The sequence below is a fragment of the Myxine glutinosa genome, chromosome 8 (genome assembly GCF_964187855.1).
Source record: "Myxine glutinosa chromosome 8, kmMyxGlut1.1, whole genome shotgun sequence".
NCBI lineage: Eukaryota > Metazoa > Chordata > Myxini > Myxiniformes > Myxinidae > Myxine > Myxine glutinosa.
The window spans coordinates 28,284,618-28,306,854 of record NC_136268.1 but is presented as its reverse complement, the minus strand read 5'-3'; the positions used below and the strand labels follow the sequence as shown (position 1 = coordinate 28,306,854).

The following is a 22,237-nucleotide window of genomic DNA, read 5'->3' as shown; positions in this document are numbered from 1 at the left end:
GATATCACATGTAAAGTTTTGATTCGATCACTTCGGTGGTTTGGGAGATGTTTTTTCAAAGGTTTTCGGTTAAATTCAATATGGCTGCCAAACCATGTGACCTATGATGTCATAAATTTAATATTTCAATACATATGGGTCATAAATCATGAGCATGCAATTTCACATTTTTAGGATGAGGCATTCGATGAAAACATTTTTGGCTGGTGTACCACTTCACCTATGATGTCATCATTATCATGCTTTTCCCCCCATTGGTTGACAATGTGCCAAGTTTAAAATTTTTAAATTGAGCGGTTTCCGAGAAATATTTTTTTCATAATTTGCGTTTAATCCAAGATGGCTGCCATACCACGTGATCTATGACGTCACAATTATCATAAAAACATTCCACATGGCTGTCGCTCCTACCCTGAAAGTTTTGTCTCAATTGGACATGTGGTTGCTGAGAAAAACGAGGTTTAGCCCGTACGGACGGACGGACGTACAGACGGACGGACGGACAACGGACAACCCGAAAACACAATGCGTCCGGCCACCTGCAGTTTCCAAATGAATGTCATCTCTGTGGTTTTCCAATAACAACTTCCCACAGGACACATCCATTTGTCTTAAGGAGAATGGAGTTTATTTCAAAGCGTTTGGTTCATGCAGCATAAAGATTGTTTTCAGCATCGTTAGGATTTGTCACGAGGAAAAGTTACTCGAGATGAAAATTATTAATTTACATTCAGAGCATTTTTTAAAATCCTACAGATAAAGGATGAGCTGTGAATTTATAGGGCGCAATGAAAAGATGGAGGCACTGTGTGTAAAGATGAAAGATAACGTCTAATATAAAGGTGACAACGAGGTGTAAAGGTGTAAGGAAGGGAGGTAGGCTGTACAGTTTACATGTTGCGCACGAAGTTTACACGAGGAGGAGGGGCCGGCAGGTCGCAGGTGTAACGTTGGAGAAGTTTGTAGGTGAAGGCCACGTGTGAAGTTTCTGGTGAGCGGGTGGAAGTGTAATGGAGGATTTTGTAGATGAAGGTAGACTGTCATACACCTTCTCAGCTTTCACATTACTGCGTAAATGGTAAATGTGACCGGGATTCCCCCTGTGCCATCCCCCTTGTCCCTCCCCGTCTGTGCCGCCCCTCCAGGCCCCGCCCCTTTCCCCGCCCCCAGTACTTTCATTCTCTGGATCTGCCCTCTTTCTCTTTGAGCGCCCGATGAAGTGAACGAGCTCAACGACCATTTCTTCCTGCAGTGCTCACAGGTAAGAATCGTAGCTCCGCCCACCAATCTCCGCCCCTTGCTGTTTACCTGTGCGCGTCATCCTTCTATTATTTCCCCGCGTTCTTCATTACACTTTTCTTCATAATCGATTCGGTGCCATCTCTCCTGTAAAGGTCACACTTTTTGTCACACACAAACGGTTTATGACGATGAACATTTTAACATCCATAATGGATATAATCCATCTGTGTGTTACCTGTGAAGCACCTGTGGAGTTCTCTACCGGGTTTATATGTAAAAGGTGTGCGCAGACAATGTGCGACAGATTTTTATGAGACTGGTCCGACGTGTGCGCCTCAAACCGGCCGAGGTTCTCATTCGATTACCTGCATGACAAGGGAGAGGTCATTCGACTCCAGGATCAGTACGGAGTAAAAATCCAGGTGTTGCCTTAAGGGTTAAGGTAGCTAGCTTATAGATCTTAAGATCCTCGGTTCGAGCCCCTGATTATGACGTTGAATTAACAGCAGGTGGGTTGACTCAGCCTGTCAAGCTGACTGGTACTGGGGAGGGTCGGGGCACTGCATCAGCGGCACAGCGGTGCTTCCAAAAAAACTAGATGGTATTCATAGAATACTTACCCTGCGCAGTCTTGAGAAGGACTTGGTGCAAGCCAACTCTTCTGTTTTTTTTTTTAATCCAAGAAGGCGCCTGTACCACGTGACCAATGACGTCATCATTATCATTAGAACAATTCTACAGGAGCCGCTCATATTCTGAAAATTCCGTGTTCATCGGACTAACAGCTGCAGAGGAATTTTTTTTTCATACTGATCAGATCAAGCGTTGTACTTGTCGAATTATGACGTCATAATGGAGGCACCTATGGCATCATCATTAACATATCTTATTCCCCATGGGGTGTACTTGACAATGAGCCATGTATCAATTTTTTCCATTAAGCGGTTCGGGAGATATGGAGGTGTAACGTTTTTCCAAGATGGCGTCCGTACCACGTGACCTATGACGTCATAATTATCAGCAAAAATATCTACAGGTGGAAGCGCTCCTCCGGTAAAAATTTCATGTCAATCGGACCAACGGTTGCCGAGAAAATGAATTTTTAAAATGCAGACACGGCACACGTATGCCACACGTACTTATCCGATTGCTTAACCCCGCTTTTCGCTTCGCGAGCGCAGGGTAATAGTGATGTAGTTAAGCAGGTACATGCTGCCTGCGTACGAACCACTAGTATGGCGTATAACGTATATCCATCTACAAAGTGTGTACGTATCACTTTGCTGAATGCTGTTTATTCATTTACTTTCTACAGTTTGCCTCGTACTGCATTCTTCTTTAACATCTTCAAAAAAATTAATGAAATAATTTGTTTTGATTTAAAAATATTTAAATCAATTTCAATGTATCAGTGCCATACATACTATGGAGGGTAGTTGTATACAATTATCCCTTGAGGAGACAAACGTAGGAAAAGACATTTCGGAGAGCGTGCTACCAACCGCACCGTTCGCTACCAACTGCACCTGGTCTACCACGGTCTCGAATGACCCCAACAAAGCACTATGGAGGGCTCAACCTTACCGAGCCTTCAAAGTCCGATTGATGAGATAACATCTGACACATTCAGGCCACTGGGTCGTGTTTTCATTTATTTATTATTTCCCCCATCTTTGTTAGTGTCCTGTATTTGTGACGTGTTACATGGATGATGCTTGTAGTGTTTGTATTAAACATCATGAGAAGTCGGTTGTCCTCCTAATGCCGTTTTTTTTAAATATACAGACTTGGCATTTAATATGGAATCTTTTTTTTGTGGGGGTGAACTTACTTTTCAAGATGTCTTAGAACCAAAAGTTCATTGGAATTATGTTGAAATTATTCTAGATTTTGTTAATGTGACCTTTAAAAGAAACAAAAACCACATTTGACATTTCGAAACAAATAAATTGATCCTTGAAAGTGATGCAAACTGATATCGAACTCAATTCATGGACAATACTGTGTTAAACTTCTGTACGTTTTCCAGAAGTATCTCTTTATTTTGCACATTAGCCAAATTTTTTTCAACAAAAACAAAAGTTAAATTACGACTGGGATTACGGACAGTAAAATTACAGTTCAGTACTTCGTGTAACCCCCACGAGCATTCAGGAGAGCACGTACACGTTGAGGCATGCTGTTCACGAGATTTGCCAAGGTTTGGACAGGAATCGCTTGCCATGCAGTGACAATAGCCTGCTGCAATTCACGCACAGAGGTCGGCTGCTGGTCCAAGTGGTCGATTTGACGCGTTAATTCTGCCCACAAGTTCTCTATCGGATTCATATCCGGGGACATGGCAGGCCACTCCATATGCTCTACACCACGGTCAGCAAGAAAGTGTTGGATCATGCGAGCACGATGAGGCCATGCATTGTCATCTTGGAAGACAAAGTTTCCTCGAAAGGCTACACGAGCAAATTGAAGCAATGTTTCTTCCAGAATGGCCCTGTACTTGAACTGGTTCAGGTATCCATTCAGAACAACCAGGTCAGTTTTGCCCCCTGCATGAAAAGCAGCCCAAACGGTCACCCCACCACCTCCAGCTTGGACTCTCGGCACTATACAATCTTTGTTGTAGGCTTCATGCACTTGTCTGCGCACTCGGATGCGGCCATCTTGACGATAGACCAGAAATCTAGACTCGTCACTGAAGATCACGTGATTCCAGTGTCCTGGTTGCCATTGACGGTGCTCTCTGGCCCACTGCAATCGGCGCTGGCGGTGTTGTCTGGTCAGGCGTGGCTTTCTCAGGGGGGTGCCTGGCACGATAGCCTGCTTGAACCAGTCGTTGGTTGACTCGCCTTCTGGATACAGGCACATTTGTCAGTTGCTGCCACTCAGCCCTAAGCCGATTAGCTGACTTGGTACGGCCATTGCGGACTAACCGGTGCAGCTGGTGATCATCCCTCCTTGTGGTTCTGCGGGGACGTCCTGGCCTCGGTATTGGAGTAGGGACACCCCTCTGAGCATTTCGTTTCAGGATCTTTGACACCTGACCTTGAGTGATGCCATACTGCCGAGCAATAGCACGCTGTTTCATGCCGTAATTTCGTAAAGCCACCACTCCATGACAAACAGCATTGTCGAGTTGACGGTCCATCTCCAGAGGAAGCGGCAATAACTTTTGGAGACATGCAGCAGTTGTTTTCCACTAATATAGAACGCAACAACCCTTGTATACCCGACTGTGAAGCCAATCATCAAATGCACCCGTCCGTACATTTTGCCACGCCACCTGTTGTTGACTTCTTGCTGCGACAGACAATCAGTGACATGGTTCTTTTAACAAATAAATCACCAAAGTGTAAAAGAAACTCACCAGATTGATATACTGAGTTAAGAAAGTAAACCCAAGTCAAGAAAAAAAAAATATTCCATATTAAATGCCAAGTCTGTGTATATATATATATATATCTATATATATAAAGTAGAGTTGGCCTCTGTGTCTGTATCCTGATCTATCTACGATCTCTAAGATCTCGAGAACCCGTGGACGGATTTGCGAGCGGAAAGTACTGTTCGACTCGGGATGGTCCCAGGAATGTCACGGAGACATAAACATTTAAAAATTTTCGGGTTTTAAAATTAGCGTATTATTAGCACTAGCAGAAGAGAGAGGGATTCGAAGGGAGGGAGCGCAGCGCTTCTAGCGCTTCTGACTACAGCACACCTTAAAATTAAAAAAACTTCGGGTTTTAAAATTAGTGTGTTACGCGTAATTAGCGCTAGCAGAAGAGGGAGGGAATCTAAGGGAGGGAGCGCAGTGCTCCCTCCAGCGCTTCTGTTAGCGTAATTAGCGTATTTCGGAACGTTAATTTTTCAACTTCATTATTCGGAATCAGTACGTCCCAGAGAACCTTCGTAACGTTAATTTTTCAACTTCATCCGATTGACATGGGACCAACGGCATGTGACAAAGAGTGAAACATACAGGCTACATTTATTTGACGACAATGAGTTCCGACTTCCGACCTCGGTGGGATGACAGGCTGAGTCAACCCCCCTGGTGTGAAGGGGGAGGAGGAGGGGAGGGGGAAGGGGAGGGGAACGAGGGGGAAGGGGATGGGAGGGGGGAGGGGGGGGGGGGAAGGGGGGAGGGGAGGGGGGGAGGGGAAAGGGGGGGGAGGGGGAGGGGAGGGGCCCTTCTTCCCCTGGGCACCCCCGCACCCTTCCCTCCCCCCTTCCCCTCCCCCCTCCCCCCCCTTCCCCCTCCCCCCCCATTCCCCTCCCCTCCTCTTCCCCCTCCCCTCCTCCTCCCACTCCCGTGCAAAGCCGGGTACCTCTGCTAGTATATATATATATATATATATATATATATATATATATAACCTTCTGCCACTGATATGAAGGTGGATGGAGGTTGTTTTCACCCCTGTTTGTCTGTCTGTGTGTCTGTCTCTGAGCAGGATATCTCAAAAAGTTATGGAAGGATTTGGACAAAACCTGGCAGACAGGTTGGGTGTGTAACAAGCACGAACCGATTTGAATCCGGATCCGGCCTATCGGTGAGATACAAAAGGTAACATGTTCAGCCATATTTTCTAACATGTTTTCTAAAAGGTAACATGTTTTCTCGATGATGCTCAGGAAATTTCATCTTCATCAGATGAAGTTTTGTACTTGTCGAATTATGACGTCATACCGGAGGCACCTATGACATGATCATTAACATATTTTATTCCCCATGGAGAGTTGTTTACAATTTTTATTATTTTATTTTTTATTTTTTTTGTTTACTGAATCGAGGCTCGTGAAAGAGCTAACATTTATTTCACAAACAAATCAACCAGACAAACAAAATATACAAAAAGAGGGCGCGGAAGACAAGATGGGGAGAGAAGGGGAAGCACACAACCACAACATTTGAGAGCAGGGAGAAGTGTGGGAGGGAGAGGACTTGGGGGCAGGAGGCGTGGGAAGGGGAGGGGGGGGGGGGGGGGTAGGGGAGAGGTATAAAACACAAGGGGAATGAAATTAGCCATGTCTCAATTTTTTCTTTCTTTCGGTGATATCGAGGTGCAAAGATTTTCGGTTTTTCCAAGATGGCGGCCGAAACACGTGACCTATGACGTCATTAAAAATTTCTCCACTAATTTCCGGCAAGTAACACTAAGAACTAAGAATCTATTCCGGCAAGTAACAAGTACACCCGCTCACTACAGGAGCTGCAAAAAGGGTAATTCCTCTTTGGGGTATGTATATTACAGTCGATCTATGGTCGGGTCTCAAGAACATTGGGTGTGTGTTCATTTACCAAGGTTCTTGTGGAGAGATCGCCAAGTGGTTTAAACATTCGAGCAAGCACTCCATTCAAAACCCTTAAGGAACGGCTGGCTTGGCAAGCGCTAGCTAGCTGCTTGGTAAATGAGTACACCTCCACTCTTGTGGGTTATATAGATTACAGTAGATCTTCCCTCAGTTCTGTAAGTAAAACCTACCTCACGGATGTCGGGATTCCTCCAAATTTCTTTGTTTAACGTTATAAACAGCATTAGCGACTGTTTAGAAAGCTAATCATGTGTGTTTGTGGTTTATAATATTTTACAAGCCCGGCTAGGCCTCTGTTAGACTTTTGCTCTTGTTTTCCCTTTAGCTAAGGATTTCCGTAAGGGATGTTGCATAAACAACCCTAAGGCAATTCCTCCGCTAAGCATTTCCTTGAGGTTAAGGAAACCCTTCGGAGTCGTTGCTATACCAGGCAACCAATCAGATTAGGGATAGGAAGAGATGGCCAAAAGCAAGAACACGGAATGAACACGTGATTTTAAATGACTTTGTTATATGTTGCATGGGGAACTGTAAAGTATCTCAACAAACTGCGATCAATTGTCGTACGCGTTTATTCACTCTGCCGATCAAGGCCCGATTCACAGCAGCGCCATCCGAGCTCTGGCGTAGGGATACAACCCGGTCCCGGTGTAGGGATACAACGGTGAACATTTGCACTGCATACATGACATCCTCCCCTTTAAGTCCAAAATTACCAAGAGCAATATGTGCTAGATTTCCAGAATTGACATTTCAAAAGCAACATTTCCAAAACATGTGAAAATATGTGTGCAAACGGTTATGAGAATAATGAAAATACGTGAAAATAGAACATGTGTCAACGTGAAAAAAAAAACATCTTCAAAGATTCAACTGGTCGGGTGCTTTTCTCTCACGCATTGAGCGTCGCGGTGTACCAGTGGATACAGAGTCCGAGGTGATTCCTTTGGGTCGCGGTGTACCAGTGGATACAGAGTCCGAGGTGATTCCTTTGGTCTCCACGAAGGGTGTAGCGTTTGCAGAGGTTTTCGGGGCATCCGAGCCGGCTGGAGCGGCCACGACGATCTCCGGCAGTGGCGGGTCGAACTGTTGTCCTGACTGTGACGATGCTACAGGCTCCATCGACTCACAGTGACGGTAGGTTATGTGGTCCTGATGTCGACGAATTTCGCGGCCGTCCTGCAGGCGAATCACACTGGACAGTGGACCTGGCTTCTCGATGATGTCTCCCGGTAGCCACGTCGCACCTGCACCAAAATTTCGGGCAAACACTGGATCTCCAATGTTGATACATCGACTGTTGGACGTCTTATCGTGCACCAACTTTTGATTAAGCTGGCTCTGATAAACATTTGATGATATGTCTGGTTTGAGATTGTCAAGTGTCGATCTCAAGTGTCGTTTCATCAATAACTCAGACGGAGCTGCACCGGTTTTTGATTGTGGCGTGATGCGGTATTTGAACAGGAGACGAGACAGCTTTGTTTCCAGGGTTCCCTCCTGAAGTTTCTGCAATCCGGATTTGATGATTCCCACGGATCGTTCGGCCAAGCCATTTGAAGCCTGGTGATGTGGGCTGACAAACTTATGTTTGATGCCGTTCCGACGTGTGAACTTGGCAAACTCGGTACTGGAAAAACACGAACCGTTATCACTCACGATCATCCTGGGCAGACCATGAGTGGCGAAACAACAGCGTCTGAGTCTTTCGATGACAATGGCTGACGTAGTACCACGCGTCACATAGGCATCAATCCATTTTGTGTGCGCGTCCGTAATTATTAGAATCATGCTGCCGTTAATAGGCCCGGCATAATCGAGATGTAGGCGATGCCACGGTTCGCTGGGCCATTCCCAGGGATGCAGTGGCGCTTTCGCAGGTGTATTCCGGGTGCTCTGGCAGGGGTAACAATGTCGAACATGATGTTCGATATCAGCATCAAGATTCGGCCACCACACATAGTTTCTGGCGAGTGACTTCATCTTCACAATCCCGGGGTGACAGTCATGGATTTCATCCATGACCCTGGAACGCAGATTTTTCGGGATCACGACACGACATCCCCAGAGTAGGCAACCATTTTCCACGCTGAGTTCGTTTTTACGTGCTTTAAAAGCCGCAAAATCTGGGTCACCCTCAGGTAGCAAATGCCATCCAAGCTGTACAGCCTGGACAGTTCTGGACAGAACGGGGTCTCGTCGAGTATGAGTGCGGATCTGGCCGGAATCGACAGCACAATCTTCCAGATGATCCATCAGTGCGATAATGGATCCTGGTGTAGGCGAATCATCAACGGATTCTGGAAGGGGTAACCGACTCATGGCATCTGCATTTGTGATAGACGAACCGGGCTTATAACATATGGTGTAGTCATAAGCAGCGAGAAACAGGGACCAGCGGATGATCCTGGGCGGTAGTGTGTCAGATGTCGCCTTAGTTGGACCAAACAGACTGATCAGCGGCTTGTGATCAGTGCGAATCGTGAAATGATGTCCAAGAAGGTACTGGCGAAATTTGCCGACGCCGAAAACGATTCCCAATCCTTCCTTGTCAAGTTGGGAATAGTTTTTCTCTGCCGGGGACAACGTTCTGGATGCAAATGCAACCGGTCTTTCCGTACCATCAGGCATCACGTGCGATAATACACTCCCCACTCCATACCGACAGGCATCGCATGTCAGCACAAGATCCTTCTCTGGATCAAAATGAACGAGAACATTGGACGATTTGAGCAGATCCTTAGAGGTCTGGAATGCTGATTGTTAAGTAGACCCCCAGCTCCAGGAGACTCCTTTCCTCAAAAGCCGATAAAGGGGGCCCAAAACGTCTGTCACATTCGGGATGTAACGACCATAGAACTGAAGCAAACCGAGGTATGACTTCAATTCGGTCACATCTCGTGGAGAAGGAGCATCCTTGATAGCTCGGACTTTCTCATCTGTCGGGTGTAGACCCTCGGCATCAATCGTATGACCCAGGTACGTGACTGATGGCACCATAAACTTGCACTTGTCTCGACGCAAACGTAGGCCGGAGTCCGAAATCTTCTTCAGAACTCTCTCCAGGTTCTGTAGATGTTCCGCGTCCGTACGACCAGTAACCAGAATATCATCCTGGTAACAAACGACGTTGCGTTCGGCGGCAAACAAACTGTCCATGACACGCTGATAAATTCCAGGTGCAGATTTCACTCCAAAACTAAGTCGGTGGTACCTATACAACCCACGATGCGTGTTGATGGTAAGATACTGTTTCGAATTCTCGTCCAAGCAGAGCTGTAGATAGGCGGATTTGAGATCGAGTTTCGTAAAAGTCTTGCCTCCCGTGAGACGAGCATAGAGGTCTTCGATCCTCGGGATTGGATATTTATCCAATGAAGAACACCTGTTCACGGTCATTTTATAATCTCCACATATGCGGATGGACTGGTCCGATTTTATGACCGGAACGATGGGCGCCGCCCATTCGGCATACTGGATTTGCTCGATGATCCCCAGATTTTCAAGATGATCCAGTTCCTTGTCAATCCGCTCACGCAGGGCGAAAGGGACTGGGCGAGCCCTGCAAAATATAGGATTGGCATCCCGGTCAACCCTGAGTTTAGCCGTATGTCCTTTCAAGGTTCCAAGCTCATCCTTGAAGACATCCGGGTACGTATCCAGCACATTTTTGAGTGTGTATGCTGCGGTAGGAGAAACGTTGGCTGCCCGGAGTTGATGAATGCTTTCCCACTTCAGTCGAATTATGCTCAACCAGTTCCTGCCGAGTAAGGAAGGGCCCTTTCCAGGAATGACGATCAGGGGTAGGTGAAACTCACGGTTATCGTAGCCCACCGTGACATCACATGTACCGCAGGGAACAATCTTCTCACCTGTATAGGTGGAGAGTCCATAGGTAGTAGGTTTCAGATGGGGTCGGTCAGCATCACTCCACAGGTTTGTGAAAACAGCATGGCTGATGAGCGAGACGGCCGCACCAGTGTCGACCTCCATTTGCAATGGTCGATTGTTGACGACAACATTGGCAAGAAGAGGGTCCCGCCTATGGTGAGAATCAATATGAAGCAGGTCATACGATTCTGAGTTGTCGGAAACAGAGCTCACCTGGTCAAGCTCGGGTTCCTCCGAACCGATAAACTGATGAATCTTGTCAGCAGCTTTTCCTTTTCCCGATTTGCGAGTGATGCAAGCTGGAGCAATATGGCCAGTTTTCGAACAGAAATGGCAGGTGGCATCTTTGAACCGACACGTCTCCGGAGGGTGCTTTCCATTGCACCGAAAACAGTTGTTGTGGGTTTGAGACTGCACTGGCTTCTGACGAGGAGCCTTGTTCCAACGTTGTGGCTGAACATGATCCAACCGATTCACAGCAAGGCTGGTACTAGATGAGCGAGTGGCACCGATGCTTGTAGCGTTGCGTTCAGCACTTTCCATGGAAATGGCGGTGTCTCTGGCATTTTGGAACGTCAGTCTTCTCTCAGCAAGCAGGCGTCTACGAGTGCGGTCATCGGACATGCCAACCACCAGCAAATCACGAAGCATGTCATCGATCGTGTCCCCAAACTCACACAGATGTGACAGTTTTTTTGAGGTGTGCAATGAAGTCTGCGATCGACTGACCTTGCTGCTGTCTGCACATGTAAAAATTAAACCGACACAGGATGACTGAAGGAGATGGGTTGCAATGTTCCTTCAAAGCGGCCTTGAGCTCTGCATACGTGAGCTCCTGGATTGTCCGAGGCCGAATCAGGTTTTTAACGAGTGTGAACGTCTCACCTCCGCAAACGGACAGGAAGACGGCCTTCATCCGGCCTTCGGTCGCGATGCCGTTCGCCTCGAAGTAGAAAGCCAACCGCTCAGAATACGTGTCAAAATCCCCCTCATGAGGGTCGAATTCATCGATATGGCCGAAAGATGTCATGGTCTAGATGTTTATCCTCGTCGCCATGTAAAGTATCTCGACAAACTGCGATCAATTGTCGTACGCGTTTATTCACTCTGCCGATCAAGGCCCAAGCCCAATTCACAGCAGCGCCATCCGAGCTCTGGCGTAGGGATACAACCCGGTCCCGGTGTAGGGATACAACGGTGAACATTTGCACTGCATACATGACAGGAACACATGATTTTAATTGATGCTTGTTATATGTTGCATGGGGAACACATGATTTTAAATGACGTTTGTTATATGTTGCATGGGAAACACATGATGTTAAATGATGCGTGTTATACGTTGGATGGGGAACACACGATTTTAAATGGCACTTGTTATATGTTGCATGGGGAACACATGATTTTAATTGATGCTTGTTATATGTTGCATGGGGAACACATGATTTTAAATGGCACTTGTTATATGTTGCATGGGGAACACATGATTTTAATTGATGCTTGTTATATGTTGCATGGGGAACTAATGATTTTAAATGACACTTGTTATATGTTGCATGGGAAACACATGATGTCAAATGATGCGTGTTATATGTTGCATGGGGAACACACGATTTTAATTGATGCTTGTTATATGTTGCATGGGGAACACATGATTTTAAATGGCACTTGTTATATGTTGCATGGGTAACACATGATTTTAATTGATGCTTGTTATATGCTGCATGGGGAACACATAATTTTAAATGGCACTTGTTATATGTTGCATGGGGAACACATGATTTTATTTGATGCTTGTTATATGTTGCATGGGGAACTAATGATTTTAAATGACACTTGTTATATGTTGCATGGGAAACACATGATGTCAAATGATGCGTGTTATATGTTGCATGGGGAACACACGATTTTAAATGGCACTTGTTATAGGTTGGATGGGGAACACATGATTTTAATTGATGCTTGTTATATGTTGCATGGGAAACACACGATTTTAAATGGCACTTGTTGTATGTTGCATGGGGAACACATGATTTTAATTGATGCTTGTTATATGTTGCATGGGGAACACATGATTTTAAATGACGCTTGTTATATGTTGCATGGGAAACACATGATGTTAAATGATGCGTGTTATATGTTGCAAGGGGGACATACGATTTTAAATGGCACTTGTTATATGTTGCATGGGGAACACATGATTTTAATTGATGCTTGTTATATGTTGCATGGGGAACACGTAATTTTAAATGACGCTTGTTATATGTTGCATGGGAAACACATGTTGTTGAATGATGCGTGTTATATGTTGCAAGGGGAACATATGATTTTAAATGGCGCTTGTTATAAGTTGCATGGGGAACACATGATTTTAATTGATGCTTGTTATATGTTGCAAGGGGAACACATGATTTTAATTAATGCTTGTTATATGTTGCATGGGGAACACATGATTTTAAATGACGCTTGTTATATGTTGCATGGGGAACACGTGATTTTAAATGATGCTTGTTATATGTTGCATGGGGAACACATGATTTTAAATGACGCTTGTTATATGTTGCATGGGGAACACGTGATTTTAAATGGCGCTTGTTATATGTTGCATGTGGAACACGTGATTTTAAATTACGCTTGTTATGTATTACTTGGGGAGCACATGATTTAAATGATGCTTGCTATATGTTGCATGGGGAACATACGATTTAAAAGATGCTGGTTATATGTTGCATGGGGAACACATGATTTTACATGACGCATTTTATATGTTGCATGGGGAACACACGATTTTAAATGACAATTGTTACCCTCACCAGAGGAGAGGGTATTGCATTTGAGTCCGTTTGTTTGTCTGTTTGTTACTTGCCGGAATAGGTTCCGGCAAGTATCTTGGTTGGTTGGTTTGTCTGTCTGTCCGTCTTCTGTCTGTTTGTGCGCAGTACTACGTCTACATCGTTGCACATAGCATCGCCATACTATACACACATATTTGCCTTGCCTTGGAATAGACTGAGCCCAATTTTTTACTCTCTAGGCCCAAGGTCAAGCTCAAGGTCCCCCAAAACGTGAAATCAGGGGGGTCGAGTTTTCATTTAAAATATATTTCAAACCACTATAACTCTAAAAGTACAAGAGATATGCATACACTTGCTGTTACTGACATATAGGAAGTCACATACGACATTTCATTTGGCACCATGACCTTTGACCTTGAATGACCTTGAAAGGTCAAACTCAAGGTCAAAAATGTTTGTTTTTTTACTAATAACTCTGTCAAACATTATCCGATTCCTTTCTAACCAACACCAAAATGTTCGTTATTCAATTCCCGAAAAATACCATGTGGCATAAAATGGTCAAAAATGCTTACGTAGTTTTAATGATTTTTTTCGGTCAAAGGTGAGGGGCCAAGTTTTCATTGAAAATATATTTCAAACCACTATAACTCTGAAAGGACAAGAGATATGCATACACTTACTCCGTTACCTTCCATTGCTTAGCGTATATACATGTATAGATTTCCCGCCATTTTGATCCAAAATGGCCGATAAAAAAGTACATTCCGGCAAGTCCTCGGTCTCTGACCAATTTTTCATAATTTAAAATGTCAGTCGGTGCAGTCAGCCGTCGTAATAACATCATAGACGTAATGACGTAACGGACACAAAACTGAGATATTTTAACTTCCAGTACGTTTGCAGTCACTACGAAGGGATTAGTGTTACGATTAGATTTACTACAATATTAACGTTACGTTATCATTATTGCGAAAATGATATTACCATAAAAAAAACCGAGGTGAATTCTCTACTTCCTCGGTTATTAATATTAGTGCCGAACACCGCTTAGATCATTGATCATGAACCATACACCGCTTCAATCCATCAACTTTCCATTCACGACATTGGGATTAAAGTATTATGGTTATATTGACTAGTATCTTATTAATATTATATTACGAAAACGATAGTACTGAAACGATACACTACTGTATTAAGAAACCTGGGCTTAAATTGTCTGAAGCGGTCCGAAGATGACTCCTAACGCATATGGCCTACACATACCGTATTGTTGGAAGAGATGTAACGCTGATGCTTTCGATATTTCATAGTCATTTTAACAATCGGTTTGTTTGTGTTTCACACTAAATGAAAAACGGAAAGGTAGAGCATGGCGATTGTGATACATGACAGGTTCGAAGATATGTTTGGCGTGAACGGCATATGAATCAACATGGCGACATGTGGAGAGTCAGTAGCCGCACCACCGTAATGACATCAGACGTAATCACATCACCCTGTCATGTGACCAGATTCTCAGCTCTGATTGGTATACGTTTAAGGGGACATATATACATACATACATAGATACATACATACATGTGGACGGACACACACTGTTCTAGACGGCTCTGTCCAACGGGCTACGCTGTAAAAACTACCTTAAGGTAAATCTTTCCTTAACCCATAAAGCACATGGAGCCACAATCGTGGTCGATATTTGAGTATGCAAATCTAATTGGCTTGTTCTTGTTGTCCACCAAACTCATCTACCAAGTTTTGTCATAAGTCGTCCACAACTTTTTGAAATATCATGCATCGGTTTTCTTGGTCGGAAATATCATCGGTCTTGGCCCTAAATCACTCATTGGTGAAGAATCACTTTTAAAAAATTTAAATCTTGGATGCGGATCCGTATTCTGATCTTCACAAAAATCAAATCGATTCGTCCTTGAAATCAAAATCGATTCAAATTGAAATCGATTCAAATGAAGATTGACACCCAACCTGTCCTCCAAGTTTCGTTTGAATCCGTCCATAACTTTTTGAGACATCGTGCTATATATCATTTCCCCCTATCTCTAAATGGTGAAGAATCACTTTAAAAATTGTCTCATCTGGATTTGGATCTTCACTAAGATTGAATGAATTCTTCCTTGTCAAACACCCAATCTGTCCCCCAAGTTTCATTAAAATTAGGCCATAACTTTGTGAGATATCATGTTATATATCGTTTTATCCCCATCACACAATGGTGAAGAATCACTTAAATAATTATTGTGTCCGGATCCAGATCTTCACCAAAATCGAATTATTTCATCTTTGTCACATACCCAACTTCTCCATAAAATTTCGTCCAAATCCATCCACAACTTTTTAAGATATCATGTTCATAGACATTTAGTGGCGGAGGTAATAAATGATTTGAGGTGATCTCGGAATAATGTTTAATATAATGAAGGGAATTAATTAAATATATGCAGGAAAGCATTTTTTTTTCTACTTCAGGTCAGCAGATCTCTGATTATTGATGAATCAAGATTGACTGCTGGGTTTACTTCAGGTCAGCAGATCTCCGATTATTATTGATGAATTAAGATTGACTGCTGGGTTTACTTCAGGTCAGCGGACCTCTGATTATTGATGAATCAAGATTGACTGCTGGGTTTACTTCAGGTCAGCAGATCTCCGATTATTGATGAATGAAGATTGACTGCTGGGTTTACTTCAGGTCAGCAGACCTCTGATATTATTGATGAATGAAGATTGACTGCTGGGTTTACTTCAGGTCAGCAGATCTCTGATTATTGATGAATCAAGATTGACTGCTGGGTTTACTTCAGGTCAGCAGATCTCCGATTATTGATGAATCAAGATTGACTGCTGGGTTTACTTCAGGTCAGCAGATCTCCGATTATTGATGAATCAAGATTGACTGCTGGGTTTACTTCAGGTCAGCAGACCTCTGATTATTATTGATGAATCAAGATTGACTGCTGGGTTTACTTCAGGTCAGCAGATCTCCGATTATTGATGAATCAAGATTGACTGCTGGGTTTACTTCAGGTCAGCAGACCTCTGATTAATTATTATTGATGAATCAAGATTGACTGCTGGGTTTACTTCAGGTCAGCAGATCTCTGATTAATTGATGAATCAAGATTGACTGCTGGGTTTACTTCAGGTCAGCGGACCTCTGATTATTGATGAATCAAGATTGACTGCTGGGTTTACTTCAGGTCAGCAGATCTCCGATTATTATTGATGAATTAAGATTGACTGCTGGGTTTACTTCAGGTCAGCAGATCTCCGATTATTATTGATAAATTAAGATTGACTGCTGGGTTTACTTCAGGTCAGCAGACCTCTGATATTATTGATGAATCAAGACTGACTGCTGGGTTTACTTCAGGTCAGGAGATCTCTGATTATTGATGAATCAAGATTGACTGCTGGGTTTACTTCAGGTCAGCGGACCTCTGATTATTGATGAATCAAGATTGACTGCTGGGTTTACTTCAGGTCAGCAGATCTCTGATTATTGATGAATCAAGATTGACTGCTGGGTTTACTTCAGGTCAGCGGACCTCTGATTATTGATGAATCAAGATTGACTGCTGGGTTTACTTCAGGTCAGCAGACCTCTGATTAATTGATGAATCAAGATTGACTGCTGGGTTTACTTCAGGTCAGCAGATCTCCGATTATTATTGATGAATTAAGATTGACTGCTGGGTTTACTTCAGGTCAGCAGACCTCTGATATTATTGATGAATCAAGATTGACTGCTGGGTTGACTTCAGGTCAGCAGACCTCTGATTATTGATGAATCAAGATTGACTGCTGGGTTTACTTCAGGTCAGCAGATCTCTGATTAATTGATGAATCAAGATTGACTGCTGGGTTTACTTCAGGTCAGCAGACCTCTGATTATTGATGAATTAAGATTGACTGCGGGGTTTACTTCAGGTCAGCAGATCTCCGATTATTGATGAATCAAGATTGACTGCTAGGTTTACTTCAGGTCAGCAGATCTCTGATTATTGATGAATCAAGATTGACTGCTGGGTTTACTTCAGGTCAGCGGACCTCTGATTATTGATGAATCAATATTGACTGCTGGGTTTACTTCAGGTCAGCAGATCTCTGATTATTGATGAATCAAGATTGACTGCTGGGTTTACTTCAGGTCAGCGGACCTCTGATTAATTGATGAATCAAGATTGACTGCTGGGTTTACTTCAGGTCAGCAGATCTCTGATTATTGATGAATCAAGATTGACTGCTGGGTTTACTTCAGGTCAGTGGACCTCTGATTATTGATGAATCAAGATTGACTGCTGGGTTTACTTCAGGTCAGCAGATCGCTGATTGATGAATCAAGATTGACTGCTGGGTTTACTTCAGGTCAGCGGACCTCTGATTATTGATGAATCAAGTTTGACTGCTGGGTTTACTTCAGGTCAGCAGACCTCTGATTATTGATGAATCAAGATTGACTGCTGGGTTTACTTCAGGTCAGCAGATCTCCGATTATTATTGATGAATTAAGATTGACTGCTGGGTTTACTTCAGGTCAGCAGACCTCTGATATTATTGATGAATCAAGATTGACTGCTGGGTTTACTTCAGGTCAGCAGACCTCTGATTATTGATGAATCAAGATTGACTGCTGGGTTTACTTCAGGTCAGCAGATCTCTGATTATTGATGAATCAAGATTGACTGCTGGGTTTACTTCAGGTCAGCAGACCTCTGATTATTGATGAATTAAGATTGACTGCTGGGTTTACTTCAGGTCAGCAGATCTCTGATTATTGATGAATCAAGATTGACTGCTGGGTTTACTTCAGGTCAGCGGACCTCTGATTATTGATGAAACAAGATTGACTGCTGGGTTTACTTCAGGTCAGCAGATCTCTGATTATTGATGAATCAAGATTGACTGCTGGGTTTACTTCAGGTCAGCGGACCTCTGATTATTGATGAATCAAGATTGACTGCTGGGTTTACTTCAGGTCAGCAGATCTCTGATTATTGATGAATCAAGATTGACTGCTGGGTTTACTTCAGGTCAGTGGACCTCTGATTATTGATGAATCAAGATTGACTGCTGGGTTTACTTCAGGTCAGCAGATCTCTGATTTATTGATGAATCAAGATTGACTGCTGGGTTTACTTCAGGTCAGCGGACCTCTGATTATTGATGAATCAAGATTGACTGCTGGGTTTACTTCAGGTCAGCAGATCTCTGATTATTGACGAATCAAGATTGACTGCTGGGTTTACTTCAGGTCAGCAGATCTCTGATTATTGATGAATCAAGATTGACTGCTGGGTTTACTTCAGGTCAGTGGACCTCTGATTATTGATGAATCAAGATTGACTGCTGGGTTTACTTCAGGTCAGCAGATCGCTGATTATTGATGAATCAAGATTGACTGCTGGGTTTACTTCAGGTCAGCGGACCTCTGATTATTGATGAATCAAGTTTGACTGCTGGGTTTACTTCAGGTCAGCAGACCTCTGATTATTGATGAATCAAGATTGACTGCTGGGTTTACTTCAGGTCAGCAGATCTCCGATTATTATTGATGAATTAAGATTGACTGCTGGGTTTACTTCAGGTCAGCAGACCTCTGATATTATTGATGAATCAAGATTGACTGCTGGGTTTACTTCAGGTCAGGAGATCTCTGATTATTGATGAATCAAGATTGACTGCTGGGTTTACTTCAGGTCAGCGGACCTCTGATTATTGATGAATCAAGATTGACTGCTGGGTTTACTTCAGGTCAGCGGACCTCTGATTATTGATGAATCAAGATTGACTGCTGGGTTTACTTCAGGTCAGCAGATCTCCGATTATTATTGATGAATTAAGATTGACTGCTGGGTTTACTTCAGGTCAGCAGACCTCTGATATTATTGATGAATCAAGATTGACTGCTGGGTTTACTTCAGGTCAGCAGATCTCCAATTATTATTGATGAATTAAGATTGACTGCTGGGTTTACTTCAGGTCAGCAGACCTCTGATATTATTGATGAATCAAGACTGACTGCTGGGTTTACTTCAGGTCAGGAGATCTCTGATTATTGATGAATCAAGATTGACTGCTGGGTTTACTTCAGGTCAGCGGACCTCTGATTATTGATGAATCAAGATTGACTGCTGGGTTTACTTCAGGTCAGCAGATCTCTGATTATTGATGAATCAAGATTGACTGCTGGGTTTACTTCAGGTCAGCGGACCTCTGATTATTGATGAATCAAGATTGACTGCTGGGTTTACTTCAGGTCAGCAGACCTCTGATTATTGATGAATCAAGATTGACTGCTGGGTTTACTTCAGGTCAGCAGATCTCCGATTATTATTGATGAATTAAGATTGACTGCTGGGTTTACTTCAGGTCAGCAGACCTCTGATATTATTGATGAATCAAGATTGACTGCTGGGTTGACTTCAGGTCAGCAGACCTCTGATTATTGATGAATCAAGATTGACTGCTGGGTTTACTTCAGGTCAGCAGATCTCTGATTATTGATGAATCAAGATTGACTGCTGGGTTTACTTCAGGTCAGCAGACCTCTGATTATTGATGAATTAAGATTGACTGCGGGGTTTACTTCAGGTCAGCAGATCTCCAATTATTGATGAATCAAGATTGACTGCTAGGTTTACTTCAGGTCAGCAGATCTCTGATTATTGATGAATCAAGATTGACTGCTGGGTTTACTTCAGGTCAGCGGACCTCTGATTATTGATGAATCAAGATTGAATGCTGGGTTTACTTCAGGTCAGCAGATCTCTGATTATTGATGAATCAAGATTGACTGCTGGGTTTACTTCAGGTCAGCGGACCTCTGATTATTGATGAATCAAGATTGACTGCTGGGTTTACTTCAGGTCAGCAGATCTCTGATTATTGATGAATCAAGATTGACTGCTGGGTTTACTTCAGGTCAGTGGACCTCTGATTATTGATGAATCAAGATTGACTGCTGGGTTTACTTCAGGTCAGCAGATCGCTGATTGATGAATCAAGATTGACTGCTGGGTTTACTTCAGGTCAGCGGACCTCTGATTATTGATGAATCAAGTTTGACTGCTGGGTTTACTTCAGGTCAGCAGACCTCTGATTATTGATGAATCAAGATTGACTGCTGGGTTTACTTCAGGTCAGCAGATCTCCGATTATTATTGATGAATTAAGATTGACTGCTGGGTTTACTTCAGGTCAGCAGACCTCTGATATTATTGATGAATCAAGATTGACTGCTGGGTTTACTTCAGGTCAGCAGACCTCTGATTATTGATGAATCAAGATTGACTGCTGGGTTTACTTCAGGTCAGCAGATCTCTGATTATTGATGAATCAAGATTGACTGCTGGGTTTACTTCAGGTCAGCAGACCTCTGATTAATTGATGAATTAAGATTGACTGCTGGGTTTACTTCAGGTCAGCAGATCTCTGATTATTGATGAATCAAGATTGACTGCTGGGTTTACTTCAGGTCAGCGGACCTCTGATTATTGATGAAACAAGATTGACTGCTGGGTTTACTTCAGGTCAGCAGATCTCTGATTATTGATGAATCAAGATTGACTGCTGGGTTTACTTCAGGTCAGCGGACCTCTGATTATTGATGAATCAAGATTGACTGCTGGGTTTACTTCAGGTCAGCAGATCTCTGATTATTGATGAATCAAGATTGACTGCTGGGTTTACTTCAGGTCAGTGGACCTCTGATTATTGATGAATCAAGATTGACTGCTGGGTTTACTTCAGGTCAGCAGATCTCTGATTATTGATGAATCAAGATTGACTGCTGGGTTTACTTCAGGTCAGCGGACCTCTGATTATTGATGAATCAAGATTGACTGCTGGGTTTACTTCAGGTCAGCAGATCTCTGATTATTGATGAATCAAGATTGACTGCTGGGTTTACTTCAGGTCAGCAGATCTCTGATTATTGATGAATCAAGATTGACTGCTGGGTTTACTTCAGGTCAGTGGACCTCTGATTATTGATGAATCAAGATTGACTGCTGGGTTTACTTCAGGTCAGCAGATCGCTGATTATTGATGAATCAAGATTGACTGCTGGGTTTACTTCAGGTCAGCGGACCTCTGATTATTGATGAATCAAGTTTGACTGCTGGGTTTACTTCAGGTCAGCAGACCTCTGATTATTGATGAATCAAGATTGACTGCTGGGTTTACTTCAGGTCAGCAGATCTCCGATTATTATTGATGAATTAAGATTGACTGCTGGGTTTACTTCAGGTCAGCAGACCTCTGATATTATTGATGAATCAAGATTGACTGCTGGGTTTACTTCAGGTCAGCAGACCTCTGATTATTGATGAATCAAGATTGACTGCTGGGTTTACTTCAGGTCAGCAGACCTCTGATTATTGATGAATTAAGTTTGACTGCTGGGTTTACTTCAGGTCAGCAGATCTCTGATTATTGATGAATCAAGATTGACTGCTGGGTTTACTTCAGGTCAGCGGACCTCTGATTATTGATGAAACAAGATTGACTGCTGGGTTTACTTCAGGTCAGCAGATCTCTGATTAATTGATGAATCAAGATTGACTGCTGGGTTTACTTCAGGTCAGCGGACCTCTGATTATTGATGAATCAAGATTGACTGCTGGGTTTACTTCAGGTCAGCAGATCTCTGATTATTGATGAATCAAGATTGACTGCTGGGTTTACTTCAGGTCAGTGGACCTCTGATTATTGATGAATCAAGATTGACTGCTGGGTTTACTCCAGGTCAGCAGATCTCTGATTATTGATGAATCAAGATTGACTGCTGGGTTTACTTCAGGTCAGCGGACCTCTGATTTTGATGAATCAAGATTGACTGCTGGGTTTACTTCAGGTCAGCAGATCTCTGATTATTGATGAATCAAGATTGACTGCTGGGTTTACTTCAGGTCAGCGGACCTCTGATTATTGATGAATCAAGATTGACTGCTGGGTTTACTTCAGGTCAG

At 43.3% G+C, this 22,237-nt stretch overlaps 1 protein-coding gene across 17 annotated transcripts in view; it reads left to right on the top strand.

The window, feature by feature from the left end:
- The first annotated feature begins 1,165 nt into the window (after positions 1 to 1,165).
- Positions 1,166 to 22,237, top strand: part of LOC137432331 (liprin-beta-1-like) — a 141,949-nt gene continuing 120,877 nt past the window's right edge. For 6 of the 17 annotated variants that reach the window (XM_078783089.1, XM_078783087.1, XM_078783083.1 and 3 more), the window contains exons 1-2: positions 1,166 to 1,261; positions 5,694 to 5,806. The gene's annotated coding sequence lies outside the window, so the exon portion shown is untranslated. Of the gene's footprint in view, positions 1,262 to 5,693; positions 5,807 to 7,475; positions 7,693 to 22,237 lie in introns of those variants that run through there. The other 11 variants (XM_078783090.1, XM_078783084.1, XM_078783081.1 and 8 more) reach the window with 6 other exon arrangements.